The sequence below is a fragment of the Phalangium opilio genome, unplaced genomic scaffold (genome assembly GCF_054372755.1).
Source record: "Phalangium opilio isolate 3A_F unplaced genomic scaffold, DU_Popi_V2 ptg000091l_1, whole genome shotgun sequence".
Classification (NCBI taxonomy): Eukaryota; Metazoa; Arthropoda; class Arachnida; order Opiliones; family Phalangiidae; genus Phalangium; species Phalangium opilio.
This window is the reverse complement of record NW_028324196.1, coordinates 516,583-542,021: the sequence shown is the minus strand read 5'-3', so window position 1 is coordinate 542,021 and position 25,439 is coordinate 516,583. Positions and strand designations below refer to the sequence as shown.

General features: G+C 44.4%; 47 non-coding genes across 47 annotated transcripts; all 47 read left to right on the top strand.

Moving 5' to 3' along the window:
- The first annotated feature begins 9,584 nt into the window (after positions 1-9,584).
- TRNAL-UAA (transfer RNA leucine (anticodon UAA)) lies at positions 9,585-9,668 on the top strand. The gene has a single exon. It is a non-coding gene; the product is annotated as a tRNA-Leu (tRNA).
- A 153-nt stretch (positions 9,669-9,821) lies between these two features.
- On the top strand, positions 9,822-9,905 carry TRNAL-UAA (transfer RNA leucine (anticodon UAA)). The gene has a single exon. It is a non-coding gene; the product is annotated as a tRNA-Leu (tRNA).
- Positions 9,906-10,294: 389 nt separating this feature from the next.
- On the top strand, positions 10,295-10,378 carry TRNAL-UAA (transfer RNA leucine (anticodon UAA)). Its single transcript has one exon. It is a non-coding gene; the product is annotated as a tRNA-Leu (tRNA).
- Positions 10,379-11,003: 625 nt separating this feature from the next.
- TRNAL-UAA (transfer RNA leucine (anticodon UAA)) lies at positions 11,004-11,087 on the top strand. The gene has a single exon. It is a non-coding gene; the product is annotated as a tRNA-Leu (tRNA).
- A 153-nt stretch (positions 11,088-11,240) lies between these two features.
- On the top strand, positions 11,241-11,324 carry TRNAL-UAA (transfer RNA leucine (anticodon UAA)). The gene has a single exon. It is a non-coding gene; the product is annotated as a tRNA-Leu (tRNA).
- A 624-nt stretch (positions 11,325-11,948) lies between these two features.
- On the top strand, positions 11,949-12,032 carry TRNAL-UAA (transfer RNA leucine (anticodon UAA)). Its single transcript has one exon. It is a non-coding gene; the product is annotated as a tRNA-Leu (tRNA).
- A 153-nt stretch (positions 12,033-12,185) lies between these two features.
- Positions 12,186-12,269, top strand: TRNAL-UAA (transfer RNA leucine (anticodon UAA)). Its single transcript has one exon. It is a non-coding gene; the product is annotated as a tRNA-Leu (tRNA).
- A 153-nt stretch (positions 12,270-12,422) lies between these two features.
- On the top strand, positions 12,423-12,506 carry TRNAL-UAA (transfer RNA leucine (anticodon UAA)). Its single transcript has one exon. It is a non-coding gene; the product is annotated as a tRNA-Leu (tRNA).
- A 153-nt stretch (positions 12,507-12,659) lies between these two features.
- TRNAL-UAA (transfer RNA leucine (anticodon UAA)) lies at positions 12,660-12,743 on the top strand. The gene has a single exon. It is a non-coding gene; the product is annotated as a tRNA-Leu (tRNA).
- A 153-nt stretch (positions 12,744-12,896) lies between these two features.
- TRNAL-UAA (transfer RNA leucine (anticodon UAA)) lies at positions 12,897-12,980 on the top strand. The gene has a single exon. It is a non-coding gene; the product is annotated as a tRNA-Leu (tRNA).
- A 390-nt stretch (positions 12,981-13,370) lies between these two features.
- Positions 13,371-13,454, top strand: TRNAL-UAA (transfer RNA leucine (anticodon UAA)). Its single transcript has one exon. It is a non-coding gene; the product is annotated as a tRNA-Leu (tRNA).
- Positions 13,455-13,843: 389 nt separating this feature from the next.
- Positions 13,844-13,927, top strand: TRNAL-UAA (transfer RNA leucine (anticodon UAA)). Its single transcript has one exon. It is a non-coding gene; the product is annotated as a tRNA-Leu (tRNA).
- A 153-nt stretch (positions 13,928-14,080) lies between these two features.
- On the top strand, positions 14,081-14,164 carry TRNAL-UAA (transfer RNA leucine (anticodon UAA)). The gene has a single exon. It is a non-coding gene; the product is annotated as a tRNA-Leu (tRNA).
- A 152-nt stretch (positions 14,165-14,316) lies between these two features.
- On the top strand, positions 14,317-14,400 carry TRNAL-UAA (transfer RNA leucine (anticodon UAA)). Its single transcript has one exon. It is a non-coding gene; the product is annotated as a tRNA-Leu (tRNA).
- Positions 14,401-14,552: 152 nt separating this feature from the next.
- On the top strand, positions 14,553-14,636 carry TRNAL-UAA (transfer RNA leucine (anticodon UAA)). Its single transcript has one exon. It is a non-coding gene; the product is annotated as a tRNA-Leu (tRNA).
- A 389-nt stretch (positions 14,637-15,025) lies between these two features.
- Positions 15,026-15,109, top strand: TRNAL-UAA (transfer RNA leucine (anticodon UAA)). The gene has a single exon. It is a non-coding gene; the product is annotated as a tRNA-Leu (tRNA).
- Positions 15,110-15,497: 388 nt separating this feature from the next.
- On the top strand, positions 15,498-15,581 carry TRNAL-UAA (transfer RNA leucine (anticodon UAA)). The gene has a single exon. It is a non-coding gene; the product is annotated as a tRNA-Leu (tRNA).
- A 389-nt stretch (positions 15,582-15,970) lies between these two features.
- TRNAL-UAA (transfer RNA leucine (anticodon UAA)) lies at positions 15,971-16,054 on the top strand. Its single transcript has one exon. It is a non-coding gene; the product is annotated as a tRNA-Leu (tRNA).
- A 153-nt stretch (positions 16,055-16,207) lies between these two features.
- TRNAL-UAA (transfer RNA leucine (anticodon UAA)) lies at positions 16,208-16,291 on the top strand. Its single transcript has one exon. It is a non-coding gene; the product is annotated as a tRNA-Leu (tRNA).
- Positions 16,292-16,443: 152 nt separating this feature from the next.
- Positions 16,444-16,527, top strand: TRNAL-UAA (transfer RNA leucine (anticodon UAA)). Its single transcript has one exon. It is a non-coding gene; the product is annotated as a tRNA-Leu (tRNA).
- Positions 16,528-16,680: 153 nt separating this feature from the next.
- On the top strand, positions 16,681-16,764 carry TRNAL-UAA (transfer RNA leucine (anticodon UAA)). The gene has a single exon. It is a non-coding gene; the product is annotated as a tRNA-Leu (tRNA).
- Positions 16,765-17,154: 390 nt separating this feature from the next.
- TRNAL-UAA (transfer RNA leucine (anticodon UAA)) lies at positions 17,155-17,238 on the top strand. Its single transcript has one exon. It is a non-coding gene; the product is annotated as a tRNA-Leu (tRNA).
- Positions 17,239-17,389: 151 nt separating this feature from the next.
- TRNAL-UAA (transfer RNA leucine (anticodon UAA)) lies at positions 17,390-17,473 on the top strand. The gene has a single exon. It is a non-coding gene; the product is annotated as a tRNA-Leu (tRNA).
- Positions 17,474-18,097: 624 nt separating this feature from the next.
- Positions 18,098-18,181, top strand: TRNAL-UAA (transfer RNA leucine (anticodon UAA)). The gene has a single exon. It is a non-coding gene; the product is annotated as a tRNA-Leu (tRNA).
- A 151-nt stretch (positions 18,182-18,332) lies between these two features.
- TRNAL-UAA (transfer RNA leucine (anticodon UAA)) lies at positions 18,333-18,416 on the top strand. The gene has a single exon. It is a non-coding gene; the product is annotated as a tRNA-Leu (tRNA).
- Positions 18,417-18,569: 153 nt separating this feature from the next.
- On the top strand, positions 18,570-18,653 carry TRNAL-UAA (transfer RNA leucine (anticodon UAA)). The gene has a single exon. It is a non-coding gene; the product is annotated as a tRNA-Leu (tRNA).
- A 388-nt stretch (positions 18,654-19,041) lies between these two features.
- On the top strand, positions 19,042-19,125 carry TRNAL-UAA (transfer RNA leucine (anticodon UAA)). Its single transcript has one exon. It is a non-coding gene; the product is annotated as a tRNA-Leu (tRNA).
- A 390-nt stretch (positions 19,126-19,515) lies between these two features.
- On the top strand, positions 19,516-19,599 carry TRNAL-UAA (transfer RNA leucine (anticodon UAA)). Its single transcript has one exon. It is a non-coding gene; the product is annotated as a tRNA-Leu (tRNA).
- Positions 19,600-19,749: 150 nt separating this feature from the next.
- On the top strand, positions 19,750-19,833 carry TRNAL-UAA (transfer RNA leucine (anticodon UAA)). The gene has a single exon. It is a non-coding gene; the product is annotated as a tRNA-Leu (tRNA).
- Positions 19,834-19,986: 153 nt separating this feature from the next.
- On the top strand, positions 19,987-20,070 carry TRNAL-UAA (transfer RNA leucine (anticodon UAA)). Its single transcript has one exon. It is a non-coding gene; the product is annotated as a tRNA-Leu (tRNA).
- Positions 20,071-20,695: 625 nt separating this feature from the next.
- Positions 20,696-20,779, top strand: TRNAL-UAA (transfer RNA leucine (anticodon UAA)). Its single transcript has one exon. It is a non-coding gene; the product is annotated as a tRNA-Leu (tRNA).
- Positions 20,780-21,405: 626 nt separating this feature from the next.
- Positions 21,406-21,489, top strand: TRNAL-UAA (transfer RNA leucine (anticodon UAA)). Its single transcript has one exon. It is a non-coding gene; the product is annotated as a tRNA-Leu (tRNA).
- A 153-nt stretch (positions 21,490-21,642) lies between these two features.
- TRNAL-UAA (transfer RNA leucine (anticodon UAA)) lies at positions 21,643-21,726 on the top strand. Its single transcript has one exon. It is a non-coding gene; the product is annotated as a tRNA-Leu (tRNA).
- A 153-nt stretch (positions 21,727-21,879) lies between these two features.
- TRNAL-UAA (transfer RNA leucine (anticodon UAA)) lies at positions 21,880-21,963 on the top strand. Its single transcript has one exon. It is a non-coding gene; the product is annotated as a tRNA-Leu (tRNA).
- Positions 21,964-22,352: 389 nt separating this feature from the next.
- Positions 22,353-22,436, top strand: TRNAL-UAA (transfer RNA leucine (anticodon UAA)). Its single transcript has one exon. It is a non-coding gene; the product is annotated as a tRNA-Leu (tRNA).
- Positions 22,437-22,589: 153 nt separating this feature from the next.
- TRNAL-UAA (transfer RNA leucine (anticodon UAA)) lies at positions 22,590-22,673 on the top strand. The gene has a single exon. It is a non-coding gene; the product is annotated as a tRNA-Leu (tRNA).
- A 153-nt stretch (positions 22,674-22,826) lies between these two features.
- On the top strand, positions 22,827-22,910 carry TRNAL-UAA (transfer RNA leucine (anticodon UAA)). The gene has a single exon. It is a non-coding gene; the product is annotated as a tRNA-Leu (tRNA).
- A 153-nt stretch (positions 22,911-23,063) lies between these two features.
- TRNAL-UAA (transfer RNA leucine (anticodon UAA)) lies at positions 23,064-23,147 on the top strand. Its single transcript has one exon. It is a non-coding gene; the product is annotated as a tRNA-Leu (tRNA).
- Positions 23,148-23,300: 153 nt separating this feature from the next.
- On the top strand, positions 23,301-23,384 carry TRNAL-UAA (transfer RNA leucine (anticodon UAA)). Its single transcript has one exon. It is a non-coding gene; the product is annotated as a tRNA-Leu (tRNA).
- Positions 23,385-23,537: 153 nt separating this feature from the next.
- TRNAL-UAA (transfer RNA leucine (anticodon UAA)) lies at positions 23,538-23,621 on the top strand. The gene has a single exon. It is a non-coding gene; the product is annotated as a tRNA-Leu (tRNA).
- Positions 23,622-23,774: 153 nt separating this feature from the next.
- TRNAL-UAA (transfer RNA leucine (anticodon UAA)) lies at positions 23,775-23,858 on the top strand. Its single transcript has one exon. It is a non-coding gene; the product is annotated as a tRNA-Leu (tRNA).
- Positions 23,859-24,011: 153 nt separating this feature from the next.
- Positions 24,012-24,095, top strand: TRNAL-UAA (transfer RNA leucine (anticodon UAA)). The gene has a single exon. It is a non-coding gene; the product is annotated as a tRNA-Leu (tRNA).
- Positions 24,096-24,248: 153 nt separating this feature from the next.
- TRNAL-UAA (transfer RNA leucine (anticodon UAA)) lies at positions 24,249-24,332 on the top strand. The gene has a single exon. It is a non-coding gene; the product is annotated as a tRNA-Leu (tRNA).
- A 153-nt stretch (positions 24,333-24,485) lies between these two features.
- On the top strand, positions 24,486-24,569 carry TRNAL-UAA (transfer RNA leucine (anticodon UAA)). Its single transcript has one exon. It is a non-coding gene; the product is annotated as a tRNA-Leu (tRNA).
- A 153-nt stretch (positions 24,570-24,722) lies between these two features.
- Positions 24,723-24,806, top strand: TRNAL-UAA (transfer RNA leucine (anticodon UAA)). Its single transcript has one exon. It is a non-coding gene; the product is annotated as a tRNA-Leu (tRNA).
- A 151-nt stretch (positions 24,807-24,957) lies between these two features.
- TRNAL-UAA (transfer RNA leucine (anticodon UAA)) lies at positions 24,958-25,041 on the top strand. The gene has a single exon. It is a non-coding gene; the product is annotated as a tRNA-Leu (tRNA).
- Positions 25,042-25,194: 153 nt separating this feature from the next.
- TRNAL-UAA (transfer RNA leucine (anticodon UAA)) lies at positions 25,195-25,278 on the top strand. Its single transcript has one exon. It is a non-coding gene; the product is annotated as a tRNA-Leu (tRNA).
- The last annotated feature ends 161 nt before the right edge of the window (positions 25,279-25,439 follow it).

Sequence of the window (25,439 nt, the reverse complement as noted above, 5' to 3'; positions counted from 1 at the left end):
GAGTTAAAGGGAAAACATATTTAGTAAGTCCCGCCAAGGGGACATGCCCACTTTGGGAAAGGGTACAAGAATAATATGATGCTATAATTAGCAAAAAAAAACAATAAATCATAAGTTTTTTTTTGTTTGACAAGAATCCAACTAATGGCCCAGGCTTATGGGGAAATGAAATAATAGTGACAGATGGTCAGAAAACATAAAGTACAAAAATATCCGGAACTGTGGCCTGGAACTACCCAGTCCTGTATATGGGTGGTCCCACCGCTTATGGGGACAAAACCAAATAATAATCCTAAAAGTAAAGTTAACCTATTACACCTATTCCGGGTGGCGAAACAACTTTTGGGTAGTGGCCCAAATGATGGAAGCCACTGCCGCAACCGGTTAATCCTTAGCAGCTGCAATGCGTTGTAAGACGACAAAGGTCAGACCGGGGGATGGTACGGCTGTCGTCAAGTCTTTAGTGGCGGCAAACATTGGAGCTCCTGATTTGGCCAGTAGGCGCTCAATCGGGATGTCCCGTAAAAATCGAACCATATAATGGGGCTCCATGGCCGGGGATAGGGCTAGGAACAACCGGGGGAATCGAGACAAGAATTTCGTGGCTGCTTCTTGTCCACCCGAGAAATTCAACAGGATAATAGCATGTCCCTGAGGAAGCTCCTCGGTCAATACACGGTAACATGTCTTATAGGCCTCCATGGTCGAACGGCCGTCGCGGCATTGTACCAATACCGGGTACCCATAGTTTTTCGCTAGCTGGAGTTGGCGTCGAAAGGCTAGGATTTGAGTCTCAGGGGGACATAGAACAATATTTCGGGAGAAGTCCAATCCGATAGCGCCGACCGCGCGGACCTTGGAAAAAGCCAGAGCCATGAGAAGATTCTGTTCAATTCTCTTATCGTGAAGGAATGCTTTGGCATAGAGGGGGGAACTCCTACAGTGCCTAGGACACCGGGGTTTGAAAATGCAGTACGCATACTCTAAATTCAGTTCGTCGGGTATGGCCCCGAAGTGGGAAATACATCCCTTGAAACTGGCTTAAAAACGTTCTGGTAAATTTTGGACGTGAAGGGAGAAACCCGCAATGTCAGTACCAGTACGTGACACATAACAGGGGAGGGAGCAGAAAACTTCAACGTAACGCGGGGGTGGGGAAGGGTCTCTTGACACCGTGGCGGAGATGCGGTCATCATTATGCACTATAAGGGTTGAGATGTTGCTTGATGTTGAAGATAGCCATCGGATCCTCGGGAGGTGCGAGCGATGATGGTAAGTTGCTCCTGCCCCCCGTTAGTGGGTGGTTTACTTCCCTGATGGGTCGTCCGTCTATACGTTCTCCGTCCTCGTCCTCGCTAGACGATAGGTCGAGGAATCGGAATTGCTCCAAAAACGTTGGGGTGGTATCTGCCATAATCTGAAAGGTAAAGGATAACTGTATCCGACAATAGCCTCATCACTTCATGCTCGCAAGATCCATGCCAACATTCGAGAAAAAACAAGCCCCAAAAATGATTAAATCGTGAACCGACTGGTTATGCTTCACCATAGAGCATGGCGAACGATCTCAAACGGGGGATACGCAAACGGTTAGGGCTTCATACTAAAATTCTGCATTCCCAACCGACGGGCTTGGTCGCGATGCGTTCCGAGAAAAGCTGAAATCTGTTTGTATGATCGTAACTTCTCCCTAACGGGTTCCGGGGTATAATAGTACACATCCCCAATTCGACCTCCGGTATCCTTTCTCAAAACTCTTTCCCTTTTCCACCCATATCGAAGGGGCGCCATCAATATATCGTCCTCCTCGTCCTGACCTATCTTTGGTTCCGCGAATGTTCTCGCATCTTCCCTTTCCAACCCTGGAACTGGAGTGTTCCCGTTCGGATTTCCTCCTACGGAAGAACCCGCCACCGCTGGGTCTGTGACTCGTGCCCGACGTCGGAGATTATAGTCCCGCCGCGGGATCGGGGTGGGAATGTGGTCATTTTGTACTGGCATGTCAAGATTCGGAACGGGCATATCTAGGTCTACATCTATCGAGGTGGACGACCTATCGACAACCCCTTCTGCCTGGTTTTGATGAGGCCGGAAGTCATATACTCGAACGGGCACCATATCCCAGACATTCTCCTGACCGTCCCGGGAATCTGCCTCAATAAACGATCTTTCGTTCTGTGTAGCAACCAGCTCATGCTCTGGCTCATCTCCTGGGTCAGCATCGTTCGCCAGTTCCTGTATTACCGGCGGGATTTCAAGTTCTGTGGTTTCCTGGGTTTCAAGGACCACAGAGTTCAGCAGTAGTTTCAACTGATTGATATGCCAAGTACCGGCCAAAGCCCCTGACTCCAAATCCATGATAACATAGGAAACTGGTGATATCTTTTCGACTACCCTACCAAGCTGGAGCTAACTTAGCCGCGGCGTTGGATAAGCTATGTCCTGCTTTCCACACTAATTGCCCCACTTCTAGTTCCCCATCGGAATAGTTCCGGACATAGAAGCGTTTTTGTTTGGCACTGGCTTGCTCATTCATTTCCTGCGCAAAGTCAATGGACAACTGCCATTCCCGGAGCGGCCCATCCTCATAACCCCTAATCTCTCCTTCGATGTCTTCGGGTATCCCGGCAAAGGTACGCTCATCCCAGGTAACGTAGGCTCATAACCATGATGTAAATAAAAGGGGGATGAACCAGTGGAAGTATGAATGGCACTGTTAATGGCCAACTGAATAAGGGGCAAGCTTTCGTCCCACTTCGTATGGACATTCCCGGTATAAATACTCATGAGTTCGCCTATGACCCTATTTGCCCTTTCTGTCATAATCGCCAGGGGATGATATGGAGACGTCAATTTCAATTGAATTTTTAACATTTGGCATAAACGCTTCCATAACACCGATATGAACTGAGGCCCATTGTCCGATAATAAGGCTGTCATCGTACCATGACGTGAAACATACTGTAGTAAGATCATACACAATATAGGAGCGGTAACGCTTCGTGCCGGGAATATCTCTACATACTTGGTAAAATAATCTACCATTACCACTAAGAACCTATTCTGAGATTTCGTTACTAGTAAGGAACCCATAATATCAATCCCAGCTAAGTCCCCGGGATGAATTTTATGAGAAGGAATCATTAAACCTGGTTTCTTAGTGTTCCTACTCTTATATCTCTGACAAGTTTCGCATCCCCGAACATAGTCTTTAACTAGGGAATACAATTTAGGATGGTAGTATTTAGCTTGCACCCGTTTATAAGTTGCGGTGCGACCTCTATGACCCGAGAGCGGATGGTCATGGTAGGCTTGACATACCCGTGGTACTATCGCGGTTGGAATAACTACCTTTTCCGGTTGAAAACCCTGGGCTATCCGGTATAACATATCCTCCTTTAGTCTATACAATGTTGACGCCTTACCATTTTCTAAGTCCTGTCTAATAGACTGCCAGTACGGATCACAAGCCTGAGCTAACTTAATGTCGGCCTTAGTTGCTACATCTAACGGGAAACCTAATGATACTGGATTACAAGATACCATATTGACCCGGACTTCCTGGTCTTCAGGACCGGGCGACTGATCTGTGTCGTCCGTTTCTAAAACCTTTGGACTGACTGTGTCCAAATCTGATACCGGGCATCGAGACAAGGCATCGGCAACCACGTTTTCCCTACCGGATTTATGCAAGATTTCGAATGGCATAAATTCCTGTAGCTCCAAGGCCCACCGCATGAGCCGACTTTTCTTATCCTTCAAGCGCAGTAACCAGCATAACGCCCTGTGATCCGATAAGACAGCAAATTCCCGGCCCTCTATATAGTGGCGAAATTTACGGACGGCGTCTACAACCGCTAATGCTTCCTGTTCTGAAGTACTATATTTTAATTCTGAGGGTCGTAAGAGACGACTGGTTAATGCCAACGGCACTTCCACCCCCCCTTGAATCTGGGTTAACATCTCCCCAATACCGATGCCAGTAGCATCCGTGGTAACTATAAATTTCCCCTCCGGGGTTGGGGCCTGTAGCATAGCTGCTTCAGCTATCGCCTGCTTTAAATCCTGGTAAGACTTCTCCTCATCATCTCCCCACCGCCATCGCTGATGTTTAGGTTTGAGGCGATTAAGAGGGGCCGTCAGATCCGAGAAATGAGGGATAAACCGGGAGTGAAACCCACACATCCCCAGAAACCAGGAAACCTGCTTGATGGTTCGAGGTCTGGGAAAATTTCTAATCGCTTCTACCTTCTCTGGGTAAATCTGTACACCCTGCGCGCTTACCACATAGCCGAGTACCGCAACCTTAGAAACCCCAAAACTCGATTTTCTTAAATTCAGAGTTAGACCGGCGTGTTTCAGCTGAGCAAACACATTCCGAAGAGCTTCCAGGTGTTCCTCCCAGCTAGCATTAGCGATGACAATGTCATCCAGGTATACACCGACCCCAAATCGTCTCGCATATTTCAAAACTTTATTCATCAACCGAGAAAACGAGGAAGGGGCGTTCTTTAACCCGAATGGCATTACGAGCCATTCAAATTTTCCCTCCCTGGTGACAAATGCTGTTTTTTCGATTACATCAGGATGCATCTCGACCTGCCAGTATCCGGATTTTAGATCAAACTTAGTGATATATTTGGGGTTTCCCGTAGAATCTATGATGTCTTCGATGCGTGGTACCGGGTAGGGATCGTCTACCGTAACACTATTCAATTGGGTAACGTCTATACACATTCGTTTCTCTGTTGTGTTTTTCTTTCCCACCACTATAGTAGGCGACGCCCACGGACTATCTGAAGGCCGGATTAACCCCTGTTGCAACAAGTCCCTGACCTGATTATCTATTTCTTCATTAGCCACCCGGCTATGGTTATAAGGTTGTCGGTGGATAGGGACAGTCCCCGGTTTTAACTTGATCCGATGTCGTAACAGGTGAGTTCTACCCGGACGACCGGAGAAAAGGGAGGAAAATTCTTGACAGATTTTGATTATGTCCCCCACTTCTCGTTCCGTCAAAGTACTCATGCTTAACTGAGACACATCTAGTGTCTTTGTGTCGAGCTCGTGGTTCTGGGTGAACCCGGGCGCATGATCTCGCAAATAAATGAGGGGAAGAGTATATCCACAATACCGGAATTCGTTACGTTCATGGTCGATGCTAGCTCGTAGCTCGTCCAATAGGTCCATTCCCAAGATAATTGGGAATTCTATATCCTTCAAAACGTGAAAGCGTACCGGTATTATTCCCATTTGCCTCCCCAAATCTATCTCCAAATCAATATAACCCACGGAAGTCGTAGTTACGCCCTTTTGTACACCCTTGACCATCTTTGACTGAGGAACCACCAACGAAATGACTCCCAATTTATGTAAAGAGTTCCAGGCGACAATACTATGATCCGCCCCACTATCAAGAAATGCAATACATGGTTTGCAAGCGATCTGAATTAAAATACCCTTAAGTCAACTGTCCTTAATACTATCCCCTCTGACTGAATTCATGTGAAGAAGGTCTTGTGTGTTCCGGCGCACATCCTGAGACCCTTCCAGGATGCGTCCTAAGCGTTTCCCGAACCTGGTGCCGGACCTTGTGGGACAACAGGTGGAAGCGCAGGTAAATTTCTCGCTTGAGCCGGACGAGGTGGTGTACCCGCGGGTTTGGGGCAATCCCGACGAAGATGGCCAAAGCAACCACAACGATAGCATGCCTGGGATAGTGGTGGTCTATTAGGGCCACTTGTCTTTCCGGTATTACTGGCCGCGGTCCCGAGAGGACCGGAAAAAGGCACCCTTGGACCAGGACTCGAAGTATACCCCCCTGTTCCTCCTGGGGTATACTTTCGGTCTAAACCGCTCTGGATACGCTTAAACTCTCGTTGCACTTGAACCATGGTACGACATAGATCCTCCGGCAACAGCAAGGTGATTTCCGGTAAAACATAAGTGATTAAAACTTCGACTAACTCGTGTTCTGCAATAGGGTCCATCAAGGTATCATTCAACTGGACGACTCGTCTACGGTATGATTGTAGATCTTCACCTACACCCTGTCTTATACTATAAAGGGCAGCCCTAATTTCCCTGACCCTTCGGGAGGACAAATATTCCTGATTGAATTGTTGAAGAAAATATCCCCAATCCCCGGGACGATTAGCATAGCGACTAAGATTTTCCCACCAGCTAAGGGCATCCTCCTATAATGACAGAGGTATAAATAACCCTAGGTCCTGGACCTCAAATCTATGATACTGTAAAAACATTTCCATTTGACGTAAGTATAACTTGGAATCCTCCCGTCCCGAGAAGCTGGGAACATTATAGACTGTACTAGAACAGGGTTATAACGTAAGCCGCCGGCGGGAGCTGCTACTATCTGTACCGGGTTGGTGGGGTTCCCTGGTGGGGTCATATTGGTTCCAGTTACTTAATGAGTTACTCGGGGTGGTGTTTGTGAATTATTGGCCACCGGAACATACTGAGCTGGTGGAATATGACCCCTTCTCGGACTATTACCAGGGGCTACCCGTACCAGATTATTTGGGTTCAACGGTGGGGAGGTATTTGTTCCCATCACTGTATGAGGTACTCGGGGTGGTGTTTGGGGCTGATTGACCACCGGAATATGCTGAGCCGGAGCAGCAGGGGGTGAGGTATTGGTACCCATAACCCTATGAGTCACTCGAGGTGGTGTTTGTGGAGGATTAACTACCGGAATATGCTGAGCTGGAGCAGCAGGGGGTGAGGTATTGGTACCCATAACCCTATGAGTTACTCGAGGTGGTGTTTGTGGAGGATTAACCACCGGAACATGCTGAGCTAGAAGAACAGGGCCCCTACCCGAGCTATTGCCAGATGCTACCATGCGAGGGGATCCCCCCGGAGAATAACGACTTCTTGATCCAGCCTGACTATTAGGTACGGCACCCTGATTCCTTGGTATTGAGAAAATGGGCGGGTTGGCAGTTCCTGGCCGGACGGAGGAAACTTGAGGGGGGCAGAGGCTAAAGCCTGTCTCTGATGTAGAGGCGACGAGGTTCTCAGTATCGGGATAGGGGGTGCCCGTAATGGTGATAAAGGAGTGAGCCCCTTCGGTGGCTCCCGAGGTGGATCACCCTTCCCTTGGTCTTTGCTAAAATGACCCACGTTGGCCCGAATTCTCTCGGCTTCAACCCTAGCCCAGGCTTGCCAGTCTTTACGCCGTTGAATATCCACGGCGTCTAAATCGGAAGGTCGTAATAAACTACCCGACCCAGATGATTTACTTGAATTGGCCTTATGTGAATGTCCGGAGCCTCTAGAACCCTTACTCTTCGAATCACAATCCTTGAGGAACCGGACCATTAATTCAGAAGAGCCAGAACGAGGGGGCAACTGACACGCTGTGCCAGGGTTTGGATTTAATGTCAAAGGTATGGGAGGCCCGGTATGTTTAACATGGCCAGTTGGCAGCTGGGGATTAATACTCTGACGGGGTTGAGGAATGTTAAACCCATGCAATTTTGTAAGATCAAGTTATCGTTCGTAGATTCCTGGTTGGCCGTGCTAGTAGAGTGTTCCCGTTGACTGCGGAACACCCTCAAAGATCCCCCCAGGCCGGGTCAGGGGCTCACTGCAGGGTGTCCTAATTCCCACGTTGTGCAGAAGGAACACACAAAACGTACATCGGCCAACAAGGCCAATAACAGCATACAAAAATGAAGTTCACTCGGTGAAGGCACAAGTGTCAGACGTCCGTAGCGAACACAAGTCCGTATTAAACGCAAAGCCCGGAAAATAATGGCGCGAAATTCAAAAGTTGTTCCTCACTCGGGGCACCATTTGTAATCGCGCGCTTTCTACCGATACCCGAAAACACACGACTACGTAGTTTCAATCATTCCAATGTATTTATTAACATATAAATCCGGTTAAATTATATATACAATCCATCAGTAAACAATTAATATACATTCCGTTAATAACAGTAAACAAGTAAATAAAGTCAATTAGTCTATAAAATAATATTAACTGGTTCTGACGCCGGTACTCCTCCAACTGCCCTGATTCCCGGGCTTCTTTAAACTATATCCCCTCGGACCTCCTATCACTAGCCAATCCCCGTGCTCGAGCAGACGACGCATTGGTGATTCAGTAGCCCGGAACTGGCGCGCCGCCTGGTGATGAGTCTGAGTAACAGGATCCCCGTTACATATTGACATTTAGTTTAATTTTGACGAAATAGTGTTTGTCTGTTTTCCAATTGAGTAATCCAATTAAAGAATTGCTTTACAAACTTTTGGAATTTAAAAAAAAATATTACAAATTCAACAAAATAGGGCAGACAAGATTATCATAGGTGTTCCCAAGCGGTCATCAGCTTCTGCGGCACTGGAGAAGTTAGGTTGGCTGACTCTTAAACAACGCTATCTCTTGAACCTCTACACATTTATGTACAAAGTGCACAACAACCTGACTCCCGGATATATACAAAACATCTTCAATTTAACCAGGAACGGGCATTGTTACTCTACAAGACAAAGTGACACTGGCTACACCCTACCACAGGCCAAAACAGAGATCCAAAGGAAAAGTATCATATACCAACAACAACAACAAGTTACCGGCAGAAGTCACGTCGGAAAACCTAACAATAACGCAATTTAAACATAAAATACACAAACTTCTTACCTAATGTATAAAAAGATTTTAATATAACGAGTTTTACTTTTACTTTTTACTCTAAAAGAAAGAAAAAAAACCTTGTAAAATTAAGCTGACTAATGGACCCATCTGGAAAGCAACTGTATTCCAGTTGAGATGACACTCCAATAAAGCCATTTTATTATTATTACTATATTATTATTACAAACTTTTCAATTGCCTTTAGGATAAATATTATAAGCATATTCCACCAAGTAACTCCGTTAAAGTATCACTTTTTTACATACATTCTGTTCGATGGAAAGCAGTATCCTTACGTTTTAAACCAAATCTTGATAACTGCGACAGTGATGTGGCGTCTTACGATGTTCGCTTTATATTTTGCAATGGTATGTTGTTTTCCAATTGTTTTTTTATAGTTTTGGGAAGGGAAGCCACTCGCCTTTGCTCGTAATTTAATTGAAATATTAATCAAATCTTTTAAGATAAAAATAAGCAAGCCCAACGACCGTATTCTGCTGAAAACTATTCTCCTCCTACCTTTCATAGGCTCGCTCATTGGTCAATCCGGATCGAACTTAATGCATTTCATTGGCGGTGGCGATTATGACCACATTGAACTTAAGGGTTACACACACGAAGTTACGGGAAGTAGCCTTGACAGAATTCCGAGAGTTATTTAGGGGTGGTACTATAGCTTCATTTTCAAGGAAAACGCTTCAAAGCGTGTCAGGATGTTAAGTTCTGATCCTCGTATGAGGGCGTGGGTTCGAACCCCACTTCTGACAGCGAATTGTTTCATTTTAATAACATGGATCTCATGATCAGAAAAGGCCTCTCTAGTATTGCAAAAAGTGAGTGGCTTTATGGAGCATAGAATTCCGAGAGTTATTTAGGGGTGGTACTATAGCTTCATTTTCAAGGAAAACGTTAAAAAGCGTGTCAGGATGGCCGAGTGGTCTAAGGCGTCAGATTTAAGCTCTGATCCTCGTATGAGGGCGTGGGTTCGAACCCCACTTCTGACAACGATTTGTTTTACTTTACTAACATGTAACCCATGCTCAAGAAAGGCTTCTCTAATATGACAACAAGTGAGTGGCTTTATGGAGCATAGAATTCCGAGAGTTATTTAGGAGTGGTACTATAGCTTCATTTTCTAGGAAAACGTTTAAAAGCGTGTCAGGATGGCCGAGTTGTCTAAGGCGTCAGATTTAAGCTCTGATCCTCGTATGAGGGCGTGGGTTCGAACCCCACTTCTGACAATGAATTGTTTCATTTTAATAACATATATCTAATACTCAGGAAAAGCTTTTCTAGTATGGCAACAAGTGAGTGGTTTATTGAGCATAGAATTCCGAGAGGTTTTAAGGGGTGGTACTATAGCTTCATTTTCACTGAAAACGCTTCAAAGCGTGTGAGGATGGCGGAGTGGTCTAAGGCGTCAGATTTAAGCTCTGATCCTCGTATGAGGGCGTGGGTTCGAACCCCTCTTCTGACAACGAATTGTTTCATTTTAATAACATGGATCTCATGATCAGAAAAGGCATCTCTAGTATGGCAAAAAGTGAGTGGCTTTATGGAGCATAGAATTCCGAGAGTTATTTAGGGGTGGTACTATAGCTTCATTTTCAAGGAAAACGTTTAAAAGCGTGTCAGGATGGCCGAGTGGTCTAAGGCGTCAGATTTAAGCTCTGATCCTCGTATGAGGAAGTGGGTTCGAACCCCACTTCTGACAATGAATTGTTTCATTTTAATAACATATATCTAATACTCAGGAAAAGCTTCTCTAGTACGGCAACAAGTGAGTGGTTTATTGAGCATAGAATTCCGAGAGGTTTTAAGGGGTGGTACTATAGCTTCATTTTCACTGAAAACGCTTCAAAGCGTGTGAGGATGGCGGAGTGGTCTAAGGCGTCAGATTTAAGCTCTGATCCTCGTATGAGGGCGTGGGTTCGAACCCCCCTTCTGACAACGATATGTTATACTTTACTAACATGTATCCCATGCTCAGGAAAGGCTTCTCTAGTATGGCAACAAGTGAGTGGTTTATTGAGCATAGAATTCCGAGAGGTTTTAAGGGGTGGTACTATAGCTTCATTTTCACTGAAAACGCTTCAAAGCGTGTGAGGATGGCGGAGTGGTCTAAGGCGTCAGATTTAAGCTCTGATCCTCGTATGAGGGCGTGGGTTCGAACCCCCCTTCTGACAACGATTTGTTTTACTTTACTAACATGTATCCCATGCTCAGGAAAGGCTTCTCTAGTATGGCAACAAGTGAGTGGCTTTATGGAGCATAGAATTCCGAGAGTTATTTAGGGGTGGTACTATAGCTTCATTTTCTAGGAAAACGATTAAAAGCGTGTCAGAATGGCCGAGTGGTTTAAGGCGTCAGATTTAAGCTCTGATCCTCGTATGAGGGCGTGGGTTCGAACCCCACTTCTGACAATGAATTGTTTCATTTTAATAACATGGATCTCATGGTCAGAAAAGGCCTCTCTAGTATGGCAAAAAGTGAGTGGCTTTATGGAGCATAGAATTCCGAGAGTTATTTAGGGGTGGTACTATAGATTCATTTTCAAGGAAAACGTTAAAAAGCGTGTCAGGATGGCCGAGTGGTCTAAGGCGTCAGATTTAAGCTCTGATCCTCGTATGAGGGCGTGGGTTCGAACCCCACTTCTGACAACGATTTGTTTTGCTTTACTAACATGTATCCCATGCTCACGAAAGGCTTCTCTAATATGACAACAAGTGAGTGGCTTTATTGAGCATAGAATTCCGAGAGTTATTTAGGGGTGGTACTATAGCTTCATTTTCTAGGAAAACGTTTAAAAGCGTGTCAGGATGGCCGAGTGGTCTAAGGCGTCAGATTTAAGCTCTGATCATCGTATGAGGAAGTGGGTTCGAACCCCACTTCTGACAATGAATTGTTTCATTTTAATAACATATATCTAATACTCAGGAAAAGCTTCTCTAGTACGGCAACAAGTGAGTGGTTTATTGAGCATAGAATTCCGAGAGGTTTTAAGGGGTGGTACTATAGCTTCATTTTCACTGAAAACGCTTCAAAGCGTGTGAGGATGGCGGAGTGGTCTAAGGCGTCAGATTTAAGCTCTGATCCTCGTATGAGGGCGTGGGTTCGAACCCCCTTCTGACAACGATTTGTTATACTTTACTAACATGTATCCCATGCTCAGGAAAGGCTTCTCTAGTATGGCAACAAGTGAGTGGTTTATTGAGCATAGAATTACGAGAGAATTAAAGGGGTGGTACTATAGCTTCATTTTCAAGGAAAACGCTTCAAAGCGTGTCAGGATGGCCGAGTGGTCTAAGGCGTCAGATTTAAGCTCTGATCCTCGTATGAGGGCGTGAGTTCGAACCCCACTTCTGACAGCGAATTGTTTCATTTTAATAACATGGATCTCATGATCAGAAAAGGCCTCTCTAGTATGGCAAAAAGTGAGTGGCTTTATGGAGCATAGAATTCCGAGAGTTATTTAGGGGTGGTACTATAGCTTCATTTTCAAGGAAAACGCTTCAAAGCGTGTCAGGATGGCCGAGTGGTCTAAGGCGTCAGATTTAAGCTCTGATCCTCGCATGAGGGCGTGGGTTCGAACCCCACTTCTGACAACGATTTGATTTACTTTACTAACATGTATCCCATGCTCACGAAAGGCTTCTCTAATATGACAACAAGTGAGTGGCTTTATGGAGCATAGAATTCCGAGAGTTATTTAGGGGTGGTACTATAGCTTCATTTTCTAGGAAAACGATTAAAAGCGTGTCAGGATGGCCGAGTGGTTTAAGGCGTCAGATTTAAGCTCTGATCCTCGTATGAGGGCGTGGGTTCGAACCCCACTTCTGACAATGAATTGTTTCATTTTAATAACATGGATCTCATGGTCAGAAAAGGCCTCTCTAGTATGGCAAAAAGTGAGTGGCTTTATGGAGCATAGAATTCCGAGAGTTATTTAGGGGTGGTACTATAGCTTCATTTTCAAGGAAAACGCTTCAAAGCGTGTCAGGATGGCCGAGTGGTCTAAGGCGTCAGATTTAAGCTCTGGTCCTCGCATGAGGGCGTGGGTTCGAACCCCACTTCTGACAACGATTTGATTTAATTTACTAACATGTATCCCATGCTCACGAAAGGCTTCTCTAATATGACAACAAGTGAGTGGCTTTATGGAGCATAGAATTCCGAGAGTTATTTAGGGGTGGTACTATAGCTTCATTTTCAAGGAAAACGCTTCAAAGCGTGTCAGGATGGCTGAGTGGTCTAAGGCGTCAGATTTAAGCTCTGGTCCTCGCATGAGGGCGTGGGTTCGAACCCCACTTCTGACAACGATTTGATTTACTTTACTAACATGTATCCCATGCTCACGAAAGGCTTCTCTAATATGACAACAAGTGAGTGGCTTTATGGAGCATAGAATTCCGAGAGTTATTTAGGGGTGGTACTATAGCTTCATTTTCAAGGAAAACGTTAAAAAGCGTGTCAGGATGGCCGAGTGGTCTAAGGCGTCATATTTAATCTCTGATCCTCGTATGAGGGCGTGGGTTCGAACCCCACTTCTGACAACGATTTGTTTTGCTTTACTAACATGTATCCCATGCTCACGAAAGGCTTCTCTAATATGACAACAAGTGAGTGGCTTTATTGAGCATAGAATTCCGAGAGTTATTTAGGGGTGGTACTATAGCTTCATTTTCTAGGAAAACGATTAAAAGCGTGTCAGGATGGCCGAGTGGTTTAAGGCATCAGATTTAAGCTCTGATCCTCGTATGAGGGCGTGGGTTCGAACCCCACTTCTGACAATGAGTTGTTTCATTTTAATAACATGGATCTCATGGTCAGAAAAGGCCTCTCTAGTATGGCAAAAAGTGAGTGGCTTTATGGAGCATAGAATTCCGAGAGTTATTTAGGGGTGGTACTATAGCTTCATTTTCAAGGAAAACGTTAAAAAGCGTGTCAGGATGGCCGAGTGGTCTAAGGCGTCAGATTTAAGCTCTGATCCTCGTATGAGGGCGTGGGTTCGAACCGCACTTCTGACAATGAATTGTTTCATTTTAATAACATATATCTAATACTCAGGAAAGGCTTCTCTAGTATGGCAACAAGTGAGTGGTTTATTGAGCATAGAATTCCGAGAGGTTTTAAGGGGTGGTACTATAGCTTCATTTTCAAGGAAAACGCTTCAAAGCGTGTCAGGATGGCCGAGTGGTCTAAGGCGTCAGATTTAAGTTCTGATCCTCGTATGAGGGCGTGGGTTCGAACCCCACTTCTGACAGCGAATTGTTTCATTTTAATAACATGGATCTCATGATCAGAAAAGGCCTCTCTAGTATGGCAAAAAGTGAGTGGCTTTATGGAGCATAGAATTCCGAGAGTTATTTAGGGGTGGTACTATAGCATCATTTTCAAGGAAAACGCTTCAAAGCGTGTCAGGATGGCCGAGTGGTCTAAGGCGTCAGATTTAAGCTCTGATCCTCGCATGAGGGCGTGGGTTCGAACCCCACTTCTGACAACGATTTAATTTACTTTACTAACATGTATCCCGTGCTCACGAAAGGCTTCTCTAATATGACAACAAGTGAGTGGTTTATTGAGCATAGAATTCCGAGAGGTTTTAAGGGGTGGTACTATAGCTTCATTTTCAAGGAAAACGCTTCAAAGCGTGTCAGGATGGCCGAGTGGTCTAAGGCGTCAGATTTAAGCTCTGATCCTCGTATGAGGGCGTGGGTTCGAACCCCACTTCTGACAGCGAATTGTTTCATTTTAATAACACGTATCCAATGCTCAAGAAAGGCTTCTCTAATATGACAACAAGTGAGTGGCTTTATGGGCATAGAATTCCGAGAGGTTTTTCGGGGTGGTACTATAGCTTCATTTTCTAGGAAAACGTTTCAAAGCGTGTCAGGATGGCCGAGTGGTCTAAGGCGTCAGATTTAAGCTCTGATCCTCGTATGAGGGCGTGGGTTCGAACCCCACTTCTGACAATGAATTGTTTCATTTTAAAAACATATGTCTAATACTCAGGAAAGGCTTCTCTAGTATGGACACAATTGAGTAATTTATTGAGCATAGAATTCTGAGAGGTTTTTCGGGGTGGTACTATAGCTTCATTTTCAAGGAAAACGCTTCAAAGCGTGTCAGGATGGCCGAGTGGTCTAAGGCGTCAGATTTAAGTTCTGATCCTCGAATGAGGGCTTGGGTTCGAACCTCACTTCTGACAGCGAATTGTTTCATTTTAATAACATGGATCTCATGATCAGAAAAGGCCTCTCTAATATGGCAAAAAGTGAGTGGCTTTATGGAGCATAGAATTCCGAGAGTTATTTAGGGGTGGTACTATAGCTTCATTTTCAAGGAAAACGCTTCAAAGCGTGTCAGGATGGCCGAATGGTCTAAGGCGTCAGATTTAAGCTCTGATCCTCGTATGAGGGCGTGGGTTCGAACCCCACTTCTGACAGCGAATTGTTTCATTTTAATAACATGGATCTCATGATCAGAAAAGGCCTCTCTAGTATGGCAAAAAGTGAGTGGCTTTATGGAGCATAGAATTCCGAGAGTTATTTAGGGGTGGTACTATAGCTTCATTTTCAAGGAAAACGCTTCAAAGCGTGTCAGGATGGCCGAGTGGTCTAAGGCGTCAGATTTTAGCTCTGATCCTCGCATGAGGGCGTGGGTTCGAACCCCACTTCTGACAACGATTTGATTTACTTTACTAACATGTATCCCATGCTCACGAAAGGCTTCTCTAATATGACAACAAGTGAGTGGCTTTATGGAGCATAGAATTTCGAGTTATTTAGGGGTGGTACTATAGCTTCATTTTCTAGGAAAACGATTAAAAGCGTGTCAGGATGGCCGAGTGGTTTAAGGCATCAGATTTAAGCTCTGATCCTCGTATGAGGGCGTGGGTTCGAACCCCACTTCTGACAATGAGTTGTTTCATTTTAATAACATGGATCTCATGGTCAGAAAAGGCCTCTCTAGTATGGCAAAAAGTGAGTGGCTTTATGGAGCATAGAATTCCGAGAGTTATTTAGGGGTGGTACTATAGCTTCATTTTCAAGGAAAACGTTAAAAAGCGTGTCAGGATGGCCGAGTGGTCTAAGGCGTCAGATTTCAGCTCTGATCCTCGTATGAGGGCGTGGGTTCGAACCGCACTTCTGACAATGAATTGTTTCATTTTAATAACATATATCTAATACTCAGGAAAGGCTTCTCTAGTATGGCAACAAGTGAGTGGTTTATTGAGCATAGAATTCCGAGAGGTTTTAAGGGGTGGTACTATAGCTTCATTTTCAAGGAAAACGCTTCAAAGCGTGTCAGGATGGCCGAGTGGTCTAAGGCGTCAGATTTAAGTTCTGATCCTCGTATGAGGGCGTGGGTTCGAACCCCACTTCTGACAGCGAATTGTTTCATTTTAATAACATGGATCTCATGATCAGAAAAGGCCTCTCTAGTATGGCAAAAAGTGAGTGGCTTTATGGAGCATAGAATTCCGAGAGTTATTTAGGGGTGGTACTATAGCATCATTTTCAAGGAAAATGCTTCAAAGCGTGTCAGGATGGCCGAGTGGTCTAAGGCGTCAGATTTAAGCTCTGATCCTCGCATGAGGGCGTGGGTTCGAACCCCACTTCTGACAACGATTTGATTTACTTTACTAACATGTATCCCGTGCTCACGAAAGGCTTCTCTAATATGACAACAAGTGAGTGGTTTATTGAGCATAGAATTCCGAGAGGTTTTAAGGGGTGGTACTATAGCTTCATTTTCAAGGAAAACGCTTCAAAGCGTGTCAGGATGGCCGAGTGGTCTAAGGCGTCAGATTTAAGCTCTGATCCTCGTATGAGGGCGTGGGTTCGAACCCCACTTCTGACAATGAATTGTTTCATTTTAATAACATGGATCTCATGGTCAGAAAAGGCCACTCTAGTATGGCAAAAAGTGAGTGGCTTTATGGAGCATAGAATTCCGAGAGTTATTTAGGGGTGGTACTATAGCTTCATTTTCAAGGAAAACGTTAAAAAGCGTGTCAGGATGGCCGAGTGGTCTAAGGCGTCAGATTTAAGCTCTGATCCTCGTATGAGGGCGTGGGTTCGAACCCCACTTCTGACAACGATTTGTTTTACTTTACTAACACGTATCCCATGCTCAAGAAAGGCTTCTCTAATATGACAACAAGTGAGTGGCTTTATGGAGCATAGAATTCCGAGAGTTATTTAGGAGTGGTACTATAGCTTCATTTTCTAGGAAAACGTTTCAAAGCGTGTCAGGATGGCTGAGTGGTCTAAGGCGTCAGATTTAAGCTCTGATCCTCGTATGAGGGCGTGGGGTCGAACCTCACTTCTGACAATGATTTGTTTTACTTTACTAACATGTATCCCATGCTCACGAAAGGCTTCTCTAATATGACAACAAGTGAGTGGCTTTATGGAGCATAGAATTCCGAGAGTTATTTAGGGGTGGTACTATAGCTTCATTTTCCAGGAAAACGTTTAAAAGCGTGTCAGGATGGCCGAGTGGTCTAAGGCGTCAGTTTTAAGCTCTGATCCTCGTATGAGGGCGTGGGTTCGAACCCCACTTCTGACAACGATTTGTTTTACTTTACTAACACGTATCCCATGCTCAAGAAAGGCTTCTCTAATATGACAACAAGTGAGTGGCTTTATGGAGCATAGAATTCCGAGTTATTTAGGAGTGGTACTATAGCTTCATTTTCTAGGAAAACGTTTCAAAGCGTGTCAGGATGGCCGAGTGGTCTAAGGCGTCAGATTTAAGCTCTGATCCTCGTATGAGGGCGTGGGTTCGAACCCCTCTTCTGACAACGAATTGTTTCATTTTAATAACATGGATCTCATGATCAGAAAAGGCATCTCTAGTATGGCAAAAAGTGAGTGGCTTTATGGAGCATAGAATTCCGAGTTATTTAGGGGTGGTACTATAGCTTCATTTTCAAGGAAAACGCTTCAAAGCGTGTCAGGATGGCCGAGTGGTCTAAGGCGTCAGATTTAAGTTCTGATCCTCGAATGAGGGCTTGGGTTCGAACCTCACTTCTGACAGCGAATTGTTTCATTTTAATAACATGGATCTCATGATCAGAAAAGGCCTCTCTAATATGGCAAAAAGTGAGTGGCTTTATGGAGCATAGAATTCCGAGAGGTTTTTCGGGGTGGTACTATAGCTACTATTCAAGGAAAACGCTTCAAAGCGTGTCAGGATGGCCGAGTGGGCTAAGGCGTCAGATTTAAGTTCTGATCCTCGAATGAGGGCTAGGGTTCGAACCCCACTTCTGACAGCGAATTGTTTCATTTTAATAACATGGATCTCATGATCAGAAAAGGCCTCTCTAGTATGGCAAAAAGTGAGTGGCTTTATGGAGCATAGAATTCCCAGAGTTATTTTGGGGTAGTACTATAGCTTCATTTTCCAGGAAAACGTGTAAAAGCGTGTCAGGATGGCCGAGTGGGCTAAGGCGTCAGATTTAAACTCTGATCCTCGTATGAGGGCGTGGGTTCGAACCCCACTTCTGACAATGAATTGTTTCATTTTAATAACATATATCTAATACTCAGGAAAGGCTTCTCTAGTATGGCAACAATTGAGTAATTTATTGAGCATAGAATTTCGAGAGGTTTTTCGGGGTGGTACTATAGCTGCATTTCAAGGAAAACGCTTCAAAGCGTGTCAGGATGGCCGAGTGGTCTAAGGCGTCAGATTTAAGCTCTGATCCTCGTATGAGGGCGTGGGTTCGAACCCCACTTCTGACAATGAATTGTTTCATTTTAATAACATGGATCTCATGGTCAGAAAAGGCCACTCTAGTATGGCAAAAAGTGAGTGGCTTTATGGAGCATAGAATTCCGAGAGTTATTTAGGGGTGGTACTATAGCTTCATTTTCAAGGAAAACGTTAAAAAGCGTGTCAGGATGGCCGAGTGGTCTAAGGCGTCAGATTTAAGCTCTGATCCTCGTATGAGGGCGTGGGTTCGAACCCCACTTCTGACAACGATTTGTTTTACTTTACTAACACGTATCCCATGCTCAAGAAAGGCTTCTCTAATATGACAACAAGTGAGTGGCTTTATGGAGCATAGAATTCCGAGAGTTATTTAGGAGTGGTACTATAGCTTCATTTTCTAGGAAAACGTTTCAAAGCGTGTCAGGATGGCTGAGTGGTCTAAGGCGTCAGATTTAAGCTCTGATCCTCGTATGAGGGCGTGGGGTCGAACCTCACTTCTGACAATGATTTGTTTTACTTTACTAACATGTATCCCATGCTCACGAAAGGCTTCTCTAATATGACAACAAGTGAGTGGCTTTATGGAGCATAGAATTCCGAGTTATTTAGGAGTGGTACTATAGCTTCATTTTCTAGGAAAACGTTTCAAAGCGTGTCAGGATGGCCGAGTGGTCTAAGGCGTCAGATTTAAGCTCTGATCCTCGTATGAGGGCGTGGGTTCGAACCCCTCTTCTGACAACGAATTATTTCATTTTAATAACATGGATCTCATGATCAGAAAAGGCATCTCTAGTATGGCAAAAAGTGAGTGGCTTTATGGAGCATAGAATTCCGAGAGTTATTTAGGGGTGGTACTATAGCTTCATTTTCAAGGAAAACGCTTCAAAGCGTGTCAGGATGGCCGAGTGGTCTAAGGCGTCAGATTTAAGTTCTGATCCTCGAATGAGGGCTTGGGTTCGAACCTCACTTCTGACAGCGAATTGTTTCATTTTAATAACATGGATCTCATGATCAGAAAAGGCCTCTCTAGTATGGCAAAAAGTGAGTGGCTTTATGGAGCATAGAATTCCGAGAGTTATTTAGGGGTGGTACTATAGCTTCATTTTCAAGGAAAACGTTAAAAAGCGTGTCAGGATGGCCGAGTGGTCTAAGGCGTCAGATTTAAGCTCTGATCCTCGTATGAGGGCGTGGGTTCGAACCCCACTTCTGACAACGATTTGTTTTACTTTACTAACACGTATCCCATGCTCAAGAAAGGCTTCTCTAATATGACAACAAGTGAGTGGCTTTATGGAGCATGGAATTCCGAGTTATTTAGGAGTGGTACTATAGCTGCATTTCAAGGAAAACGCTTCAAAGCGTGTCAGGATGGCCGAGTGGTCTAAGGCGTCAGATTTAAGCTCTGATCCTCGTATGAGGGCGTGGGTTCGAACCCCACTTCTGACAATGAATTGTTTCATTTTAATAACATGGATCTCATGGTCAGAAAAGGCCACTTTAGTATGGCAAAAAGTGAGTGGCTTTATGGAGCATAGAATTCCGAGAGTTATTTAGGGGTGGTACTATAGCTTCATTTTCAAGGAAAACGTTAAAAAGCGTGTCAGGATGGCCGAGTGGTCTAAGGCGTCAGATTTAAGCTCCGATCCTCGTATGAGGGCGTGGGTTCGAACCCCACTTCTGACAACGATTTGTTTTACTTTACTAACACGTATCCCATGCTCAAGAAAGGCTTCTCTAATATGACAACAAGTGAGTGGCTTTATGGAGCATAGAATTCCGAGAGTTATTTAGGAGTGGTACTATAGCTTCATTTTCTAGGAAAACGTTTCAAAGCGTGTCAGGATGGCTGAGTGGTCTAAGGCGTCAGATTTAAGCTCTGATCCTCGTATGAGGGCGTGGGGTCGAACCTCACTTCTGACAATGATTTGTTTTACTTTACTAACATGTATCCCATGCTCACGAAAGGCTTCTCTAATATGACAACAAGTGAGTGGCTTTATGGAGCATAGAATTCCGAGAGTTATTTAGGGGTGGTACTATAGCTTCATTTTCCAGGAAAACGTTTAAAAGCGTGTCAGGATGGCCGAGTGGTCTAAGGCGTCAGTTTTAAGCTCTGATCCTCGTATGAGGGCGTGGGTTCGAACCCTACTTCTGACAACGATTTGTTTTACTTTACTAACACGTATCCCATGCTCAAGAAAGGCTTCTCTAATATGACAACAAGTGAGTGGCTTTATGGAGCATAGAATTCCGAGTTATTTAGGAGTGGTACTATAGCTTCATTTTCTAGGAAAACGTTTCAAAGCGTGTCAGGATGGCCGAGTGGTCTAAGGCGTCAGATTTAAGCTCTGATCCTCGTATGAGGGCGTGGGTTCGAACCCCTCTTCTGACAACGAATTATTTCATTTTAATAACATGGATCTCATGATCAGAAAAGGCATCTCTAGTATGGCAAAAAGTGAGTGGCTTTATGGAGCATAGAATTCCGAGAGTTATTTAGGGGTGGTACTATAGCTTCATTTTCAAGGAAAACGCTTCAAAGCGTGTCAGGATGGCCGAGTGGTCTAAGGCGTCAGATTTAAGTTCTGATCCTCGAATGAGGGCTTGGGTTCGAACCTCACTTCTGACAGCGAATTGTTTCATTTTAATAACATGGATCTCATGATCAGAAAAGGCCTCTCTAATATGGCAAAAAGTGAGTGGCTTTATGGAGCATAGAATTCCGAGAGGTTTTTCGGGGTGGTACTATAGCTACTATTCAAGGAAAACGCTTCAAAGCGTGTCAGGATGACCGAGTGGTCTAAGGCGTCAGATTTAAGCTTTGATCCTCGTATGAGGGCGTGGGTTCGAACCCCACTTCTGACAATGAATTGTTTCATTTTAATAACATGGATCTCATGGTCAGAAAAGGCCTCTCTAGTATGGCAAAAAGTGAGTGGCTTTATGGAGCATAGAATTCCGAGAGTTATTTAGGGGTGGTACTATAGCTTCATTTTCAAGGAAAACGTTAAAAAGCGTGTCAGGATGGCCGAGTGGTCTAAGGCGTCAGATTTAAGCTCTGATCCTGGTATGAGGGCGTGGGTTCGAACCCCACTTCTGACAACGATTTGTTTTACTTTACTAACACGTATCCCATGCTCAAGAAAGGCTTCTCTAATATGACAACAAGTGAGTGGCTTTATGGAGCATAGAATTCCGAGAGTTATTTAGGAGTGGTACTATAGCTTCATTTTCTAGGAAAACGTTTCAAAGCGTGTCAGGATGGCCGAGTGGTCTAAGGCGTCAGATTTAAGCTCTGATCCTCGTATGAGGGCGTGAGTTCGAACCCCACTTCTGACAATGATTTGTTTTACTTTACTAACATGTATCCCATGCTCACGAAAGGCTTCTCTAATATGACAACAAGTGAGTGGCTTTATGGAGCATAGAATTCCGAGAGTTATTTAGGGGTGGTACTATAGCTTCATTTTCCAGGAAAACGTTTAAAAGCGTGTCAGGATGGCCGAGTGGTCTAAGGCGTCAGATTTAAGCTCTGATCCTCGTATGAGGGCGTGGGTTCGAACCCCACTTCTGACAATGAATTGTTTCATTTTAATAACATATATCTAATACTCAGGAAAGGCTTCTCTAGTATGGCAACAATTGAGTAATTTATTGAGCATAGAATTTCGAGAGGGTTTTCGGGGTGGTACTATAGCTGCATTTTCAAGGAAAACGCTTCTAAGCGTGTCAGGATGGCCGAGTGGTCTAAGGCGTCAGATTTAAGCTCTGATCCTCGTATGAAGGCGTGGGTTCGAACCACACTTCTGACAGCGAATTGTTTCATTTTAATGACATGGATCTCATGATCAGAAAAGGCCTCTCTACTATGGCAAAAAGTGAGTGGCTTTATGGAGCATAGAATTCCGAGAGTTATTTAGGGGTGGTACTATAGCTTCATTTTCAAGGAAAACGCTTCAAAGCGTGTCAGGATGGCCGAGTGGTCTAAGGCGTCAGATTTAAGCTCTGATCCTCGCATGAGGGCGTGGGTTCGAACCCCACTTCTGACAAGGATTTGATTTACTTTACTAACATGTATCCCATGCTCACGAAAGGCTTCTCTAATATGACAACAAGTGAGTGGCTTTATGGAGCATAGAATTCCGAGAGTTATTTAGGGGTGGTACTATAGCTTCATTTTCTAGGAAAACGATTAAAAGCCTGTCAGGATGGCCGAGTGGTCTAAGGCGTCAGATTTAAGTTCTGATCCTCGTATAAGGGCGTGGGTTCGAACCCCACTTCTGACAGCGAATTGTTTCATTTTAATAACATGGATCTCATGATCAGAAAAGGCCTCTCTAGTATGGCAAAAAGTGAGTGGCTTTATGGAGCATAGAATTCCGAGAGTTATTTAGGGGTGGTACTATAGCATCATTTTCAAGGAAAACGCTTCAAAGCGTGTCAGGATGGCCGAGTGGTCTAAGGCGTCAGATTTAAGCTCTGATCCTCGCATGAGGGCGTGGGTTCGAACCCCACTTCTGACAACGATTTGTTTTACTTTACTAACATGTATCCCATGCTCACGAAAGGCTTCTCTAATATGACAACAAGTGAGTGGCTTTATGGAGCATAGAATTCCGAGAGTTATTTAGGGGTGGTACTATAGCTTCATTTTCTAGGAAAACGAATAAAAGCGTGTCAGGATGGCCGAGTGGTCTAAGGCGTCAGATTTAAGTTCTGATCCTCGTATAAGGGCGTGGGTTCGAACCCCACTTCTGACAGCGAATTGTTTCATTTTAATAACATGGATCTCATGATCAGAAAAGGCCTCTCTAGTATGGCAAAAAGTGAGTGGCTTTATGGAGCATAGAATTCCGAGAGTTATTTAGGGGTGGTACTATAGCATCATTTTCAAGGAAAACGCTTCAAAGCGTGTCAGGATGGCCGAGTGGTCTAAGGCGTCAGATTTAAGCTCTGATCCTCGCATGAGGGCGTGGGTTCGAACCCCACTTCTGACAACGATTTGTTTTACTTTACTAACATGTATCCCATGCTCACGAAAGGCTTCTCTAATATGACTACAAGTGAGTGGCTTTATGGAGCATAGAATTCCGAGAGTTATTTAGGGGTGGTACTATAGCTTCATTTTCTAGGAAAACGAATAAAAGCGTGTCAGGATGGCCGAGTGGTCTAAGGCGTCAGATTTAAGTTCTGATCCTCGTATAAGGGCGTGGGTTCGAACCCCACTTCTGACAGCGAATTGTTTCATTTTAATAACATGGATCTCATGATCAGAAAAGGCCTCTCTAGTATGGCAAAAAGTGAGTGGCTTTATGGAGCATAGAATTCCGAGAGTTATTTAGGGGTGGTACTATAGCATCATTTTCAAGGAAAACGCTTCAAAGCGTGTCAGGATGGCCGAGTGGTCTAAGGCGTCAGATTTAAGCTCTGATCCTCGCATGAGGGCGTGGGTTCGAACCCCACTTCTGACAACGATTTGTTTTACTTTACTAACACGTATCCCATGCTCAAGAAAGGCTTCTCTAATATGACAACAAGTGAGTGGCTTTATGGAGCATAGAATTCCGAGAGTTATTTAGGGGTGGTACTATAGCTTCATTTTCAAGGAAAACGCTTCAAAGCGTGTCAGGATGGCCGAGTGGTCTAAGGCGTCAGATTTAAGCTCTGATCCTCGCATGAGGGCGTGGGTTCGAACCCCACTTCTGACAACGATTTGTTTTACTTTACTAACATGTATCCCATGCTCACGAAAGGCTTCTCTAATATGACAACAAGTGAGTGGCTTTATGGAGCATAGAATTCCGAGAGTTATTTAGGGGTGGTACTATAGCTTCATTTTCTAGGAAAACGAATAAAAGCGTGTCAGGATGGCCGAGTGGTCTAAGGCGTCAGATTTAAGTTCTGATCCTCGTATAAGGGCGTGGGTTCGAACCCCACTTCTGACAGCGAATTGTTTCATTTTAATAACATGGATCTCATGATCAGAAAAGGCCTCTCTAGTATGGCAAAAAGTGAGTGGCTTTATGGAGCATAGAATTCCGAGAGTTATTTAGGGGTGGTACTATAGCATCATTTTCAAGGAAAACGCTTCAAAGCGTGTCAGGATGGCCGAGTGGTCTAAGGCGTCAGATTTAAGCTCTGATCCTCGCATGAGGGCGTGGGTTCGAACCCCACTTCTGACAACGATTTGTTTTACTTTACTAACATGTATCCCATGCTCACGAAAGGCTTCTCTAATATGACAACAAGTGAGTGGCTTTATGGAGCATAGAATTCCGAGAGTTATTTAGGGGTGGTACTATAGCTTCATTTTCTAGGAAAACGAATAAAAGCGTGTCAGGATGGCCGAGTGGTCTAAGGCGTCAGATTTAAGTTCTGATCCTCGTATAAGGGCGTGGGTTCGAACCCCACTTCTGACAGCGAATTGTTTCATTTTAATAACATGGATCTCATGATCAGAAAAGGCCTCTCTAGTATGGCAAAAAGTGAGTGGCTTTATGGAGCATAGAATTCCGAGTTATTTAGGGGTGGTACTATAGCATCATTTTCAAGGAAAACGCTTTAAAGCGTGTCAGGATGGCCGAGTGGTCTAAGGCGTCAGATTTAAGCTCTGATCCTCGCATGAGGGCGTGGGTTCGAACCCCACTTCTGACAACGATTTGTTTTACTTTACTAACATGTATCCCATGCTCACGAAAGGCTTCTCTAATATGACAACAAGTGAGTGGCTTTATGGAGCATAGAATTCCGAGAGTTATTTAGGAGTGGTACTATAGCTTCATTTTCCAGGAAAACGTTTAAAAGCGTGTCAGGATGGCCGAGTGGTCCTAGGCGTCAGATTTAAGCTCTGATCCTCGTATGAGGGCGTGGGTTCGAACCCCACTTCTGACAATGAATTGTTTCATTTTAATAACATATATCAAATACTCAGGAAAGGCTTCTCTAGTATGGCAACAAGTGAGTGGTTTATTGAGCATAGAATTCCGAGAGGTTTCAAGGGGTGGTACTATAGCTTCATTTTCAAGGAAAACGCTTCAAAGCGTGTCAGGATG